This window comes from Narcine bancroftii, chromosome 11 (genome assembly GCF_036971445.1).
Source record: "Narcine bancroftii isolate sNarBan1 chromosome 11, sNarBan1.hap1, whole genome shotgun sequence".
NCBI lineage: Eukaryota > Metazoa > Chordata > Chondrichthyes > Torpediniformes > Narcinidae > Narcine > Narcine bancroftii.
The window spans coordinates 41,813,002-41,827,458 of record NC_091479.1 but is presented as its reverse complement, the minus strand read 5'-3'; the positions used below and the strand labels follow the sequence as shown (position 1 = coordinate 41,827,458).

Here is a 14,457-nt window from a genome sequence, read left to right as displayed (position 1 = left end):
TCTTTCCTTCATATTTATTACCGCTTCCAATTTAATGTCTGCTACTTTTTTCAAAGTATCTACATCTAAGTTCAATGCATATGATCCCTCTACGAGTGGGTACGGCAATAAACTCATCACAAGTCCACGGATCCCAATTTCAAATGCACCTTCAAAAGCGGAGAGAATTCCAAGGATATTACATTTTCATTGAAGACATTTCTTAAAGTCTAAGCAGCTGATCGGTTATTGGGAAATTGTGACACTTGGTGTTCGGCTCCTTTGCATTATCCTCTCTCGATCCGTGCTGCTGTGTCCTCTCATAATGTTGTAAGGTCATCTCCCTTTTTACCAACGACCAAGAGATCCACATTCAAACTTTCCTTCTATCACCTGCTTAAAACACCCCAGAAACAAATCTGACGATCTTTGTGCACTTCTCATGCTTCAGGTAAGGAAACTGTACACGTGACTCCCGATGTAAGATGAGCAAGACCATTCGATGTGAAATTAGAGCGTGCGCGCTACTGTGATGGGTGGAAAGGCGGACACACGCCCAAACATTCAAAGTCAAAGACTCCTTTATTACACTCGCAGCTCTGCTTCTATTCTCTCCCTGCTGCTGTCGACTGGAGTGATGTCACATCCATGCCGGCCTCCAATTGTTCGGTGTTCCCTTCTTTGTTGATTCCTGCCGTGTGCGTTGTCCCCTGGTATGAAAGTTGTTGGTCCCCATGGACTCTGAACAGTTGCCACATTCGTCGGCCATCTTGTGTACAGGGTGGCATCCCAGTTAGCATGATGCCCCACCTCCCTAGAACCAGCACTGTTCGCTGCTTTCGGTCGCCTATATCTGGGTCGTGGGGACTGAATTTGCTAATGTCCAGATGTGCTGGTTTGAGGTGGTCAATGGTGAAAGTCTCTTCCTTTGCACCGATATCCAGCACACTCACCATGATGTGTGGAATGAATGATACACACCCGTGAAGTCGAAGTCGAAGACTGGTTCGTTGAACTGGCAGCTCTGCTTATATACTCTCCCGCTACTGATGACAGGTCTTTCGAGATGGCAAAGCCAGCCTCGGATTGGTGGGTGTTCTCGTCATTGCTCATTGCTTCCCACTGTGCGGGATGTCACCTGGGACGAAGATGATTGGTTGCCGCAGGATCTGTGTAGTCACCGCATTCGTCATCCATCTTGTGTACTGGCTTTCGTCCTGGTGAGCAGGCCGCCTCAACCATATATTGTGGAAGAATATGGACCCCATATTTACAAAGGTGGCTCTAACATTCCCTTTCTCCTTAAGGCCTCAGTTTTTGAAAAGGAACGTTAAAGTAATTGGTTCTCCTGTTGGGGGTCCCTTGTCCTCATTTTTCTTCTTTTTCTTTTAGAAAGGGGATGGAGGGGAGATGGGGTGGTTTAATGGGGGGGGGATTTTTTTATTCTTTCTTTTAACTATGACAAGTGTATTTATATATTATTTGTGTTATTATTAATTTTGTGAATTCTTTGTGGATTTTATTTATAAATAATATTTTTAAAAAATGATCAGAGGTCAATCCACAGGACGTAAAGTGGGCTAGAGCAACACTGGGGACACCCTCCTGCCCCACCCCCCCACCACCCCAAATATCAATGTGATCCACTATGATCATTGACAAAATCATCGAGCACCCATTCACACGGCCAACAGCATCATCCAGCTATTCCCGTCGGGAAAGAGATCCAGGACTTTCAGAGCCAGTACCACTAGGCCCAGGAACAGCCTCTTCCTCCAGGCAGGGAGAACGTGGAACGATTGATGAGCTGCTCATACAAATACTCCTCGACTCTGCTATTTATTCAACAATATCGAGTAATTTTTTCTGGACGTGCTGCTCATGTATCATTTGTCTGTTGTGTGAGGGCTTGGTTGTGTGTTTGCGTATGTTTATCCCAAGAACTCTGTTTTATCAGGTCGTACTTGTGCTATCCAAGGGTAATAAATTTGATGTTGTACTCTGGAGCGGGTGCAGAATAGATTTTCTGGATCGGAGAATGTATCTCATGAAGCAAAGTTGACTGAGTAGGGCTTTTCTCTTCCCCTCCCCCCAACCCCGCAAAATAGACTTTATTTACAAATTATTTCCAAAGAGGAAGACCATTCCAAGTCTTTTCTCCTCCTCCTGTTGTATCCAGATATTCCCTTCACTGCACATTGCTGCATACGTCTCTGTTTACCTTCATTGCCACCACTTTGATACCGTGTGGTTACTGCCCCCCTCTGCTGTTGGAGGAGTTCCCCTTGGTCTCAGCCTCTCAGTGCACGGTTATGGAAGGATTATGATCCATCCCCACAGTGCCTTCGTGTTGGCTATGCCAAGCCTCCGTGCATCCCTCAGCATCTACCCCTGCAGCCTGGAATATGCCAGTCGGCAGCGGTCCTTCCCCGACATATCCGCTTGCTGAAAGACTGACAGGACACGTTTAACATAGAACATGAGAGCACAGTACAAGCACTTCAGCCCGCGATGTTGTGCCGACCGATGTATTCATACCAAAATAAAAATAACTAACCCCTTCCTCCCTCATAACCCTCTATTTTTCTTTCATCCACGTGACTCAGAGCCTCTTAAATGCCCCTAACGTTTCAGCCTTCACCACTACCCCAGTTCTAGGGCTCGTCCCATGTCCATGACCTGGTACACATACACTGCATTCCCTCCCTTTGTCACCCTCCTGCTCCCCCCACCCCGAGCCAGTAGTGAAGGTGATTTCTGTCCCAACAGGTGTGGCGGACGTCATCCAGGGAGCAGATCCGGGAGATGAACCCAAACTGCAACGAATTCAGCTTCCCGCAGATCTCTGAAAGCACGTCCGTGGGCCAAGGTGAGTGACCCGAGGTGAACCAGAGCTCCAGGGGTGGTTTGTCCTCTGGGTCCTTCCCTAATACTGTCCCCTGTCACCCACCTGGCCCTTCCCCAAAGCCCTCATCTCCCACCAGGCCTGTCCCCAAACCCCTCCCCCTGCTGAGATCATCCCCAAAATACTGTCAGGCCTGTCAACAAAGCCCCTATTCCCCACTGGGCCCATCCCCAATGCTCCACCCATTGCTTGGACCGTCTCCAGAGCTCCTGTCTCCCACCAGGGCTTTCAACAAGCCCCTGTCCCACAACATGCCCAGCCAAAAGTCCCTGTCCCCGTCCCCCACGCCAATTCACCTGTATCCAAAGGCCCAACATCAGGTCTGTCCTCCCACCAGACCAGTTCCCTCACTGGGACCCTCTCCAATCGATTACCCATCACAACTACCCCACCAAAGTTCTTTAACCTTCCCCTTCCCCCACCCACAGGCCTTGGTATCTGAGCTGCTCCTAGGACCCCTAGACAGTGGAGATGTGGGGAGGGCAGTGCTCCATCTCCTTCCCGTTGACAGTGTCCCATACCTTCACAAAGCTGGGGAATCCCCTGACCCTTGGCACACAGATATCTATCCCATCTGAGCCAGTCCTCTCTCTCTCTCTCTCTCTCTCCCCCCACCATCCTGGAGAATGTGGCCCAGTTCAGCTAGCTGCTACAGTACACACTGCCCTTCACCTCTTCCCCAGGACTTCTGCTCCCACTTGTCCTTCAACGAGCTGTGTGCCCACAGCCAGGAGTTTCCCCCTCCTAGTTAACCTTGGCCCTGTGGGTGAGTGGGTGGGACATGACAAGGGTTTGTAGGTGGTGGAATTGGGGTAAGAAAGTTTGGGTGAGACCTGGGAAAGAGAACGGTGATAATCCGGCCGGTGTGAGGCATTGAAGACGGAGTCAATGGGCAGTCCCCTGCCGGGTCCATCCCCCAGCATGTCTATCTCCAAAACTGACATCGCCAGGTCCATCCTCAATATCATCCCCTGCCGGGTCCATCCACAATCCCGTCCCCTGCTGGGTCCAACCCCAAAACCGTCCCCCGCTGAATCTGTCCCCAATACCGTCCCCCGCCGGGTCCATCCCCAATTCTGTGCACGCCGGGTCCATCCAAAATCCCGTCTCCCTCCGAGTCCATCCCCAATCCCACCCCCCGCTGGGTCCATCCCCAATCTTGTCCCCCACTGGGTCCAACCCCAATACCGTCCCCTACCTGATCCATCCCAATAACATCCCCCACCGGATCCATTCCCAAACACATCCCCGCCGGGTCCATCAACAGCCCATCTCCTGCTGAGTCCATCCCCAATGCCATTCCCAACTTGGTCTGTCACTAATTCTTTTGCCCGACAGGTCCTCCGACAAACCCACTGGTCTCTCCCCAAAGCCCCTGACCCCCACCAGGTCCATTTCCAAAGCCATTGTCCCCCACCGGCTGGTCCCCAAAGCTCCTGCCTCCCCACGGGATCTGTCCTGAAGCCCCAGCCCTCATGTCTGTCATGTCTGTCCTCCCACTGGACCGATCCTCTCGATCACCATTCAGAACTACCCCTCCCCAATTCCCAAACCTCCCCCTTCCCCCACTGACAGGCCTTGGAACCTGAGCTGCTCCTGAGACCCCCATTTGGTGGTGATGTGGGGAGGGCAGTGGTCCAGTCTCCTTGCCGGTGGCAGTGTCCCAGACACTCATGGAAAGTAGGAGGAAGAACCCTGGGAATAATTGAGAGTGGCGAGGTTAGTGCCGCGGTTAGAAAAACGCTGATAAGGGGCCAGCGAGCCGGGAATTCCCTGACCCTTGGCACCGGGACATCTGTCCCATCTGAGCCAGTTCTCTCTCTCCCCCCACCCTGGAGGCTGTGACCCTGTGTAGCTGGCTGCTACAGTACACACTGCCCTTCACCTCTTGCCCCAGGACTCCTGCTCTCACTTGTCCTTCGACAAGCTTTGTGACTACAGGCTGGACCTTCCCCCACCTTGCTACCCTTGGCCCTGTGGGCGAGTGGGTGGGCCATGACGAGGGGGTTGTAGGTGGTGGAATTGGGCAAGAAAATTTGGGTGAGAGCCAGGAGAGACTGGTGATCATCTGTCCAGGGAGAGGCATTAGGGACAGAGTCACTGGGCAGGGGTCAGAGTCTCAGGGAAACATGGGCACTGGAATTGGAAGCAATCACAGCTCATGGAAAGTAGGAGGAATAACCCTGGGAATAATTGAGAGTGGCGAGGTTAGTGCCGCGGTTAGAAAAACGCTGATAAGGGGCCAGCGAGCCGGGTTCAAATTTGACACTGTCTCTGGGGAGTTGTACATTCTTCCTGTGTCTGCGTGCATTTCCACAAGTTGCTCCTGGTCCTTCCACCATTTAAAACATACCGGGGTTTGTAGGTCATTGGTGTAATTGAGTGGTTGTGGCTCAGAGGCTGAAAGGACCTGTTCCCGGGCTGCATGTGTCAATCTAAAATTTCCATCTAAAATGATAGTCCAGCCTGTCATGAATTATTTAAGGATTCAACTCAAAAGTGTGGACAAGATAGACAACTCCGAAACCATCCTTTTGGCCCTTCTTTTCTGATGGCCAAGCTGCTTGCAAACAGTCCATATCCCTCTCATCCTTTTCATTCCACGGACCCATTCAACTCGCATTGCATTGTCAATCTCACGGCCTGTTGGAAGAAGTTATTTCCCTGTCTGGCAGCCTAATTTTGTTCCTCCATATCTCCTTCCTGATGGTAGTGGGTCAAAGATGCTGTGTGCTGGATGTCTGCGGGTCTATTTACAGGCCCCATCCCTGTACAATCAGAGGCTCCTTGTCTCGAAGTCCCATGCATGTGGCCTCTCACTCAGCAATCCCTCGTCGGTACACAACTACCCCCTCCTTACCTACCTCTACCAGCCCTTAGAATTCTCATGACAGTTCCAGGCACCTGTTATGTCGACCCTTGCTGACCCGCGCCAGCTCTAATTTGGACACTGCCTCACCTAAAATATTGGAATAACCAGCGCCTTCTACCCTCGAGAGCCCGAGGGAATCCGCACCCTCAGCAGTGTCCTGCTGGTGCACCATCGAATGCCCTCCATCCCCCTTCCACAGGTTCCCTGCTGTTATCAGGCTCCTGTATGGACCCCACCCTGGCAAAACTACCCATATTTTCACTGATCCCTCTGTAATTCAACATTCCGTCCAGGGGTCAGCGTTGTATTGTGGGACTGGTGGAGAACAAAGCACCAATATCAGGAGACAGGGAGCAATGTAGAGACCCCCAGCTCTGTGAGATGGGGAACATTGCAGAGACTCCCAACTCCAGGAGACAGGGACTAGCACAGAGACCCACAGTTCTGGGAGAACGGCTGAGTTGTACACAAGTCTGGAAGTGGCTGGGCCCAGAAGTATACAATGCTATTTTCCAGGGTAAACTGGAACAAACGCGAGGCAATGCACTTTGGTAAATTAGTCCGCTGTCCTCTTCACAGTCAGATCTGACTACCTGAAGGTGTCGGGGAACTGGCTTGGAGGGGCCAAGGCATGCAACAAGAATTGGTCAGAGCCGATTGTAAAGGTCCACCAGAAATTGGGTGTGTGGGAATGACATTCCCTCTCAGAAATGGGGAAGAACCTGGTTATCAGGTGCAAGGTGCTCTCGGTACTGCCGCATGTGATGCAGGCGTGGCCCATCCCACATACCTCTGCCCTGGCGATTACCAGAGCAGTTTCCCTCTTCATGTGGGGATCCAAAATGGATGGAGTGGGAAGGAGATCCATGTACGTCACCAGACTATGGTGTTATGAGCCCAAAGGACCCCAAAACCCAGCAGCAATAGACATTCACCAAGACAAGTCGTTATTTAAAAATAAGTTGTTTTATTTATCTTTTAATATGAAAACAGAATCAAACTTTAACTTATCTCTATTAACCTAACTAACCTTAATCGCCTTCTAAGTCTAAGTGCCCGTGTATGATGTGTGTGTAAATTTAAGAAAAGTTATTTGGTTTACAGTTCAATCTCACTTCTCATTCTTCCAAGTTCATTGGTTGTAGGCAATTCTAATACTGTGCACACAATTGAACATGTATAAAGTTCATCAGGCTTTGCCACTCAAGAAAGTTCCGTAGGGTTTGCAGAGAGAGATTTGTTGTTCCAGGATTTCCACAACTGAGCTACCACCATTAGTCACCACAATGTCTCGCTGATAAAACTTGGCCCATCAGGGTTTCCAAATGATAACCTCTTTCTTTCAGGCTACCACAGTGTTCCTTCCTGTTGCACTTATTCCGAGAGAAACATCAGACAGATAGCACTTCCAGCCATCCGCCACTCTTGAGATTTCTGTTTCCTACAATATTCTCCTGGCTTGCACTGTTCAACTGCTTTCAATGCCATGCCCACTCTGGCTGAGAGAGCTTGTTTAACCCCTTTCTCTCTCTCTCTCACTCCAACTGAGATTGCATGTGACTCTCTCACTTGAAAACCACCCCCCCCCCCCACCTTTTTCAGAAAACAACAGAAGTTATCCTTCTTTGTCAAGCTGTTGTCTTAGCTAAACAAAACCCAGGGGTGACCTTTCTTTCAGCACTTTGTAGATATTCAACCAGCCAGCCTGTCTCCAAACCAAAACAATGGTCTAGTTATTTCATGACCTCATTTCAATTTGCAGCTACTTGTGAAATGTGCATAGCATTCTCCATAGTTTCTGTGATGTAACTGAATATGAATTCTTCAGTATTTCAAATAAAATATGTTTTAAAATGTGTGTATGTCTTTAACCTACTCTAATTTTACCAGATTCTCCCAAATATATATTCCATGACAATGGGGTTAAGGGCGTAACCAATGTGGCCTTCATCGTGTGAGGTTGCATCAGACTGAGCATGGAAACTAAGTACAAGGGCATCGAGTGCCGCTATGAACCAAGGATCTACCTGTCTCAGATGTTCTGAAAGATTGGTGCAATGTTCCAGTCAGCTAGACTTTGCCACATCACCTTTGTGGAAAAGTTTTCATAGACAAACATTTTGACCACAAAGCCATCAGGTAGTGGTCAGCACGGAATTCCTGCTGACACAGAGATACCAGGACTTGATGGATAATGCGGGGTGATCCTCTGAGCAGAGAATCCAGAGACAGACAACCAGACCTCCCTCTGGTTAAGGAGAGTGAGGCCATCACGGACAAGGAGTGTGGCCTGAAGGACCAGGTCAAGGAACATGAGCTGTAGCTCGATGACCTTACTCTGGTTAGGGAAAATGAGGCTATCGTAGACAAGAGCTACAGGCAGGTGGTCGCCCAGGGGCTCACGGGATGAGGGGAAGTGGGTTACCGTTAGGAGGAGGAAAGGAAGGGGGCAAATTCATGTGCAAGCACCCGAGTCTGTAATCTTCAGAAATCAGTACTCCACCTTGAATACTGAGGAGGGGGATAGTCAGACCATGGTGGGCAGAGGTGTGGTGTCAACCTCTGTAGGGAAAAAAGAAAAAGGGCAAGAGTTATAGGGTGAGGGTTAGTAGGATAAGGAAAGGGACAAGTTTAAATAATTTGAGGGAAGAAAAGCAGGAAGTCGTAAACAGATGTTGCAGTGAAAATTGTGAGAATAGTAGAAAGGAGGATATTCAGAAGGTAGGATGTAGGAGATCCCTGAGTTGTATTTATTTTAATGTGAGGAGCGTAGTAAGGAAGCTGGATGAGCTAAAGGTGTGGATTGACATGCGGCATTATGATGTTGTGGCCATTAGCGAGACGTGGTTGAAAGAAGGTTGTGACTGGCAGTTGAATGTTCCAGGATTTCACTGCTTGAGATGTGACAGAGTTGGTGGATTAAGAGGGGGGAGGTGTGGCATTAAATGTCAGGGAGGATATTACAGCAATGCTGAGGCAAGGTAGACTGGAGGGCTCGTCAAGAGAGGCAGTGTGGGTAGAGCTGAAAAATAAGAAGGGTGAGGTTACTATTATGGGGGTATATTATGAGCCTCCAAATGGAGAAAGGGAGCTAGGAGAGTTAATGTGCAAATAGGTGAGATATGCAAGTGAAATAGGGTGGTGTTGGTTGGGAATTTCAATTTTCCAAACATCAATTGGGAAACGCAGTCAGTAAAAGGGCAGGATGGCTAAGCATTGTGTTCAGGATTGCTTTCTGCAGCAATATGTTGAGACGCCAATTAGAGGGGGAGCAGTGTTCGATCTGTTGTTTACGAATGCAATGAGGCAGGTGACAGAGGTGTGCGTTAGGGAGAACTGCGGATCCAGTGATCATGGGTCCATTAGCTTTAGCTTAATGATGGAAAGGGATAGGTCGGGTCCGAGGTTGATGGTCTTCGAGTAGGGGAAGGCCAGATTTGGAGAAATGAGAAGGGATTTGCAGAGAGTTGTGTGGGTTGAACTTTTTCCTGGAAAGGATGTAGAGAAAATTTGGGGGACATTTAGTGGTGAGATTTTGAGAGTACAGGATCTTTATGTTCCAATTAGGCCAAAGGGGAAGACTAAAGGTTTGAGGGAGCCATAGTTTTCTGTTGAAATTAAGAAGTTGGTACGGGACAAGAGGTAGACCTACACCAAATACAAAAAACAAGGGATTGAGCAGATAGGTAAAAAGGGATGTGTCTATAGCTAATAAGGCGAAGGTGAATCCTCAGGGTTTGTTCACATATGTGAACAGTAAAAGGAGGGTTAAACATAGAATAGGTCGACTGGATGATGGGACCAGTGAACTATGTCAGGAACCGTATGAGATGGAGAAATATTGAACAAATTTTTCTCATCTGTATTCACGAGGGAAACGGACATTGGGCTATACAAGATCAGAGAGGTAAATGGTTTAGTTATGGAAAGGATAGGGATTAGTAAAGCGAGAGATTTGGAGCTTCTGGGGTCAATTAAGGTGGATAAGTCTCATGGTCCTGATGGGATTTTTCGCCGGACTTTAAGCGAGGTCAGGGAACAAATAGCAGGGGCACTGACAGCGATTTTTCAAATTTCACTGGAGGAGGGTGTGGTGCCGCGGGATTGGAGGGTTGCAAATGTAGTTCTGTTGTTCAAAAAAGGCAGTAGGTGTAGGCCAAGTAATTATCGGCCAGTAAGTTTGAGTTCGGTGGTGGGGATGGTTATGGAGGGTATTCTTCGAGATAGTATGTACAAATATCTGGATAGGCAGGGATTGATTGGGAGCACCCAGCATGTGTTAGTGAAGGGAAAATCATGTTTGATGAATCTTGTTGAGTTTTTTGAAGAGGTGATAAGAAATGTGGATGAAGGTAGGGCGGTTGACAAGATCTATTTAAATTTTAGTAAAGCTTTTGATAATGTACTGCATGTAAGGTTAGTTAGGAAGGTTCATCACTATGGATTAATAGATAGTGAGATGGATTCAGAGGTGGCTGGGAGAAAGACAGCAGAGAGTCATGGTGGACAACTCTCTATTAGGATGGAAGCCTGTGACGAGCAGTGTGCCTCAGGGATTGGTGCTGCGTCCCCTGTTGTTTATCATTTATATTCATGATTTGGATGAGGGGATGGCGAACTGGGAAAGCAAATATGCAGACGATACAAAAATAGGGGGAGTTGTGGATGGTGAGGAAGGTTTTCTTGGATTACAGGATTTGGTTTGTTTTGAAAAGTGAACTGAAAGATGGAAGATGGAATTTAATGTTGACAAGTTAGAGGTGCTGCATTCCGGAAAAAATAACCAAAATAGGACCTATGCAGTTAAGGGGAGGGGGTCGAGGAATGCAGAGGAACAGGGATCTTGGAGTTATGGTACAGAGTTCACTGAAGGTGGATTCCCAGGTAGACATGGTAGTTAAGAAGACATATGGTCTGCTGGCCTTCATAAATCATAGTGTAGGGTGTAGGAGCTGGGAGGTGATGCTTCAGCTGTTAAAGGCATTGGTAAGGCCAGGTTTGGAGTACTGTAAGCTCACACCAAGACACAAGAGCAACTTATCCGTGAACCACTCTTTGCAGACGATGCTGCTTTAGTTGCCCATTCAGAGCCAGCTCTCCAGCGCATGACGTCCTGTTTTGCGGAAACTGCCAAAATGTTTGGCCTGGAAGTCAGCCTGAAGAAAACTGAGGTCCTCCATCAGCCAACTCCCCACCATGACTACCAGCCCCCCCCCCCCCCCACATTTCCATCGGCTACACAAAACTCAAAACGGTCAACTAGTTTACCTATCTCGGCTACACCATTTCATCGGATGCAAGGATAGACAACGAGATAGAAAACTGACTCGCCAAGGCAAATAGCGCCTTTGGAAGACTACACAAAAGTGTCTGGAAAAACAACCAACTGAAAAACCTCACAAAGATTAGCGTATACAGAGCTGTTGTCATACCCACACTCCTGTTCGGCTCCGAATCATGGGTCCTCTACCGACATCACTTATGGCTCCTAGAACGCTTCCACCAGTGTTGTCTCTGCTGCATCCTCAATATTCATTGGAGCAACTTCATCTCCAACATCAAAGAACTCGAGATGGCAGAGGCCGACAGCATCGAATCCACGCTGTTGAAGATCCAACTGTGCTGGGTAGGTCACTTCTCCAGAAAGGAGGACCATCGCCTCCCCAAGATCGTGTTATATGGCGAGCTCTCCACTGGCCACCGAGACAGAGGTGCACCAAAGAAGAGGTACAAGGACTGCCTAAAGAAATCTCTTGGTGCCTGCCACATTGACCACCGCCAGTATGCTGATATCGCCTCAAATCATGCATCTTGGTGCCTCACAGTTCGGCGGGCAGCAACCTCCTTTGAAGAAGTCCGCAGAGCCCACCTCACTGACAAAAGACAAAGGAGGAAAAACCCAACACCCAACCACAACCAACCAATTTTCCCTTGCAACCGCTGCAACCATGTCAGCCTGTCCCGCATCAGACTTGTCAGCCGCAAACGAGCCTGCAGCTGATGTGGACATTACCCCTCCATAAATCTTCATCCGCGAAGCCAAGCCAAAGAAAGAGTGCAGGAGCTGGGAGGTGATGCTGCAGCTGTTAAAGGCATTGGTGAGGTCAGGTTTGGAGTATTGTGCTCAGTTCTAGTCTCCGAACTATAGGAAGGATACAAATAAGGTGGAGAGTGTGCAGAGAAGATTTACAAGGATGTTGCCTGGTTTACAGCATCTGGATTACAGGGAGAGATTAAGGAGACTGGGACTTTATTCATTGGAATGTCGACGACTGAGAGGGGACTTGATGGAGGTATTTAAAATTATGAAAGGAATAGATAGACTAGACATAAACAGACTCATTCCCCTGAGGATAGGGAAGGTTGGAACAAGAGGCCATGAGTTAAGGGTAAGAGGGCAAAACTTTAGGAGAAATATTAGAGGATGCTTCTTCACTCAGAGACTGGTGGCAGAATGGAATGTTCTTCCGAATGAGATAGTTGCAGCAGGGTCCTTTCTGTCATTTAAGAGAAGGTTGGATGTGTACATGGAGGTGAAGGGGTTGGTGGGATATTGGCGGAGAATGGGAGGATTGAGCTAGTGGAGTTGTTCTAGTGAACCGTTGCGAAGTCAAAAGGCTGACATGGCCTGTTTCTGCTCTGTAAATGGTTATGTGGTTACATGGTGGCACAGTTTTGCATTTCAATGTCCCATCCCTCGTTACAAATCTCTCTGCTCTCCATGTTAGTGCTGCACATTTCTTCACTGCTGCTGTTGCTAGACTCAGAAAGTTTGTTTGATATTTATCCAACTTCAGTTTTGTATCTGCTTCATAAAGTTGACCAAGCACAAATATTCTTGTGTCTTTTTGATTTTTTATCTTCATAATTTGTCCTAATAATATACTGAAATCCTTCCAAAATTCTTCCACTTTTACACAGATCCAAACCGAATGGAAAAAAAAATCCCGATCACCTGATTACATTGAAAACATTTCTCGGAATAATTGGAGATAAGTCCATTTAATTTATATGGAGTAAAGCAGAATTGATGTAGACAATTGTACTTTTATAATTGACATAAATCATATTTATAACACTCTTGAAACAATCTTGACCCTCTTTCTTCTTGAATTTGTATATTTCAATCTTCTTTCCACCTTTGTTTCGATTAATATAAATCCTTTTCCCCATATTATATTTGATGTCTATAAAATCTTCTTCCCACAAATTTAATATTCTATTCCCTCTGTTCATAGGCAATAACACATTTTTACTCACTGGTGTTTTTCTTGAGATCCCTACCTTTTTTCCATAAACCTACATTAATTTCTTGCCACATTCTGATCGGATCTATCTGTCTTTTTTTCTAGTAATTTGACTCTCCATTTACTGATAAAATACTTTGCTTCCCCTCCTTCATTGTTGTCGGGTTCATGTGGGTCCCAAACGTTAAGAATCAGACCAAAGCGGAGGTACAAAGCACACTTTTATATCGGGGATGGAAACATGACAACAGGGTCGATATGTTAGGCAAACCTCTATACACAGAGTACGCAGGGAGTAAATATACACTTCTAATTAGGAGGGAGAAACCGACAGAGCTTGGGGGAAATTACATGAACTTACACATTCAACATTCAGGATCAAGGTGATACTGTGAGCTCCCACCCCTTGACCGATATGGACACGGCTCTTCCTCGCTGACCTCGAGACTCACCCCAACCCAGTGTGGAAGGTGCTACTTCCTAGCCACAATGAGTTGAAAGAGGCAGAACAAAGGGGGACATGGTTCTTTATAGTTCTGGGGGACTGTGCTGGGAGGGCCGATCACTCGGGAAAGGCTGGGCCCCATTGACTGCTGTGGCCAATGCTCGAAGCCAAGTTCAGGGGCTCGGCAGGGGTCAGTCGAGGTGATTCACCTGGGCCAATTGGGTGAAGGTCAGGGCTGAGTCTGGCCAGGCTGCCTGGACTGCAGCTCCTGGTGGTTTAGGTGGGGCAATTGGGTGAAGGTCAGGGCTGAGTCTAGCCGGGCTGCCTGGACTGCAGCTCCTGGTGATTTAGGTGGGCCAATCGCAAGGGTCACCTTGATGGCTTGGAGTGAGTCTTTGACCTGGATTGACAGGTAGTATGTCCACCGAACAGGAGTACAGCAGCGCCACCAGGTGGTGGACACTACCTCTCCATGACAATCCACCCCTTCGGAAGACATGCTGCTTGCCAATAAAGTGCGACAGGTAATAAGAAGGTCAAACGGGGCAATGCAAAGGTGCCTATAAATTGACAATCACATCATGGAATAACTATAGCTATGATAACAAAAATAAGTGCAATCCCCCAATGAACGATAGTCACCCAAATGCCCCTCGTGGAGCCAAATGGCCCCCAGGGTCCCCATGAGGTGGTGATGCTGGTGGATCTGGTCCTTGGATTTTTGAATTTTGGCCACTGAGTCCCGAATGTGGTCAGTCAGCTGGGTGATGTTAGAGGATTCCTTGGGAATGTTGCTGCGGCCCTCCTGGCCAATGACAGCACAGCTGCCAGCAAGTAGTCCAGGACCATCCGATTTGGCATTGCCACTATACGTCTCTCCTTCAGCTCCACAACTCTTCAGGTCAGGGTGTCCTTTGTTTGGTGCAGGGACACTGCTGTCTCATTGGCCAACATCTCCAGGAGGGTGGCCAACCAGGTCATTTCGTTGGAGAGCCATGCGGTGCCATAT

At 48.0% G+C, this 14,457-nt stretch overlaps 1 long non-coding RNA gene across 1 annotated transcript in view; it reads left to right on the top strand.

Annotated features, from left to right (window-relative positions):
- Positions 1-44: 44 nt before the first annotated feature.
- Positions 45-14,457, top strand: part of LOC138745296 (uncharacterized) — a 34,804-nt gene continuing 20,391 nt past the window's right edge. The window contains exons 1-2 of the long non-coding RNA XR_011346147.1: positions 45-430; positions 2,749-2,848. This is a non-coding gene — a long non-coding RNA (uncharacterized lncRNA). The remainder of the gene's footprint in view (positions 431-2,748; positions 2,849-14,457) is intronic.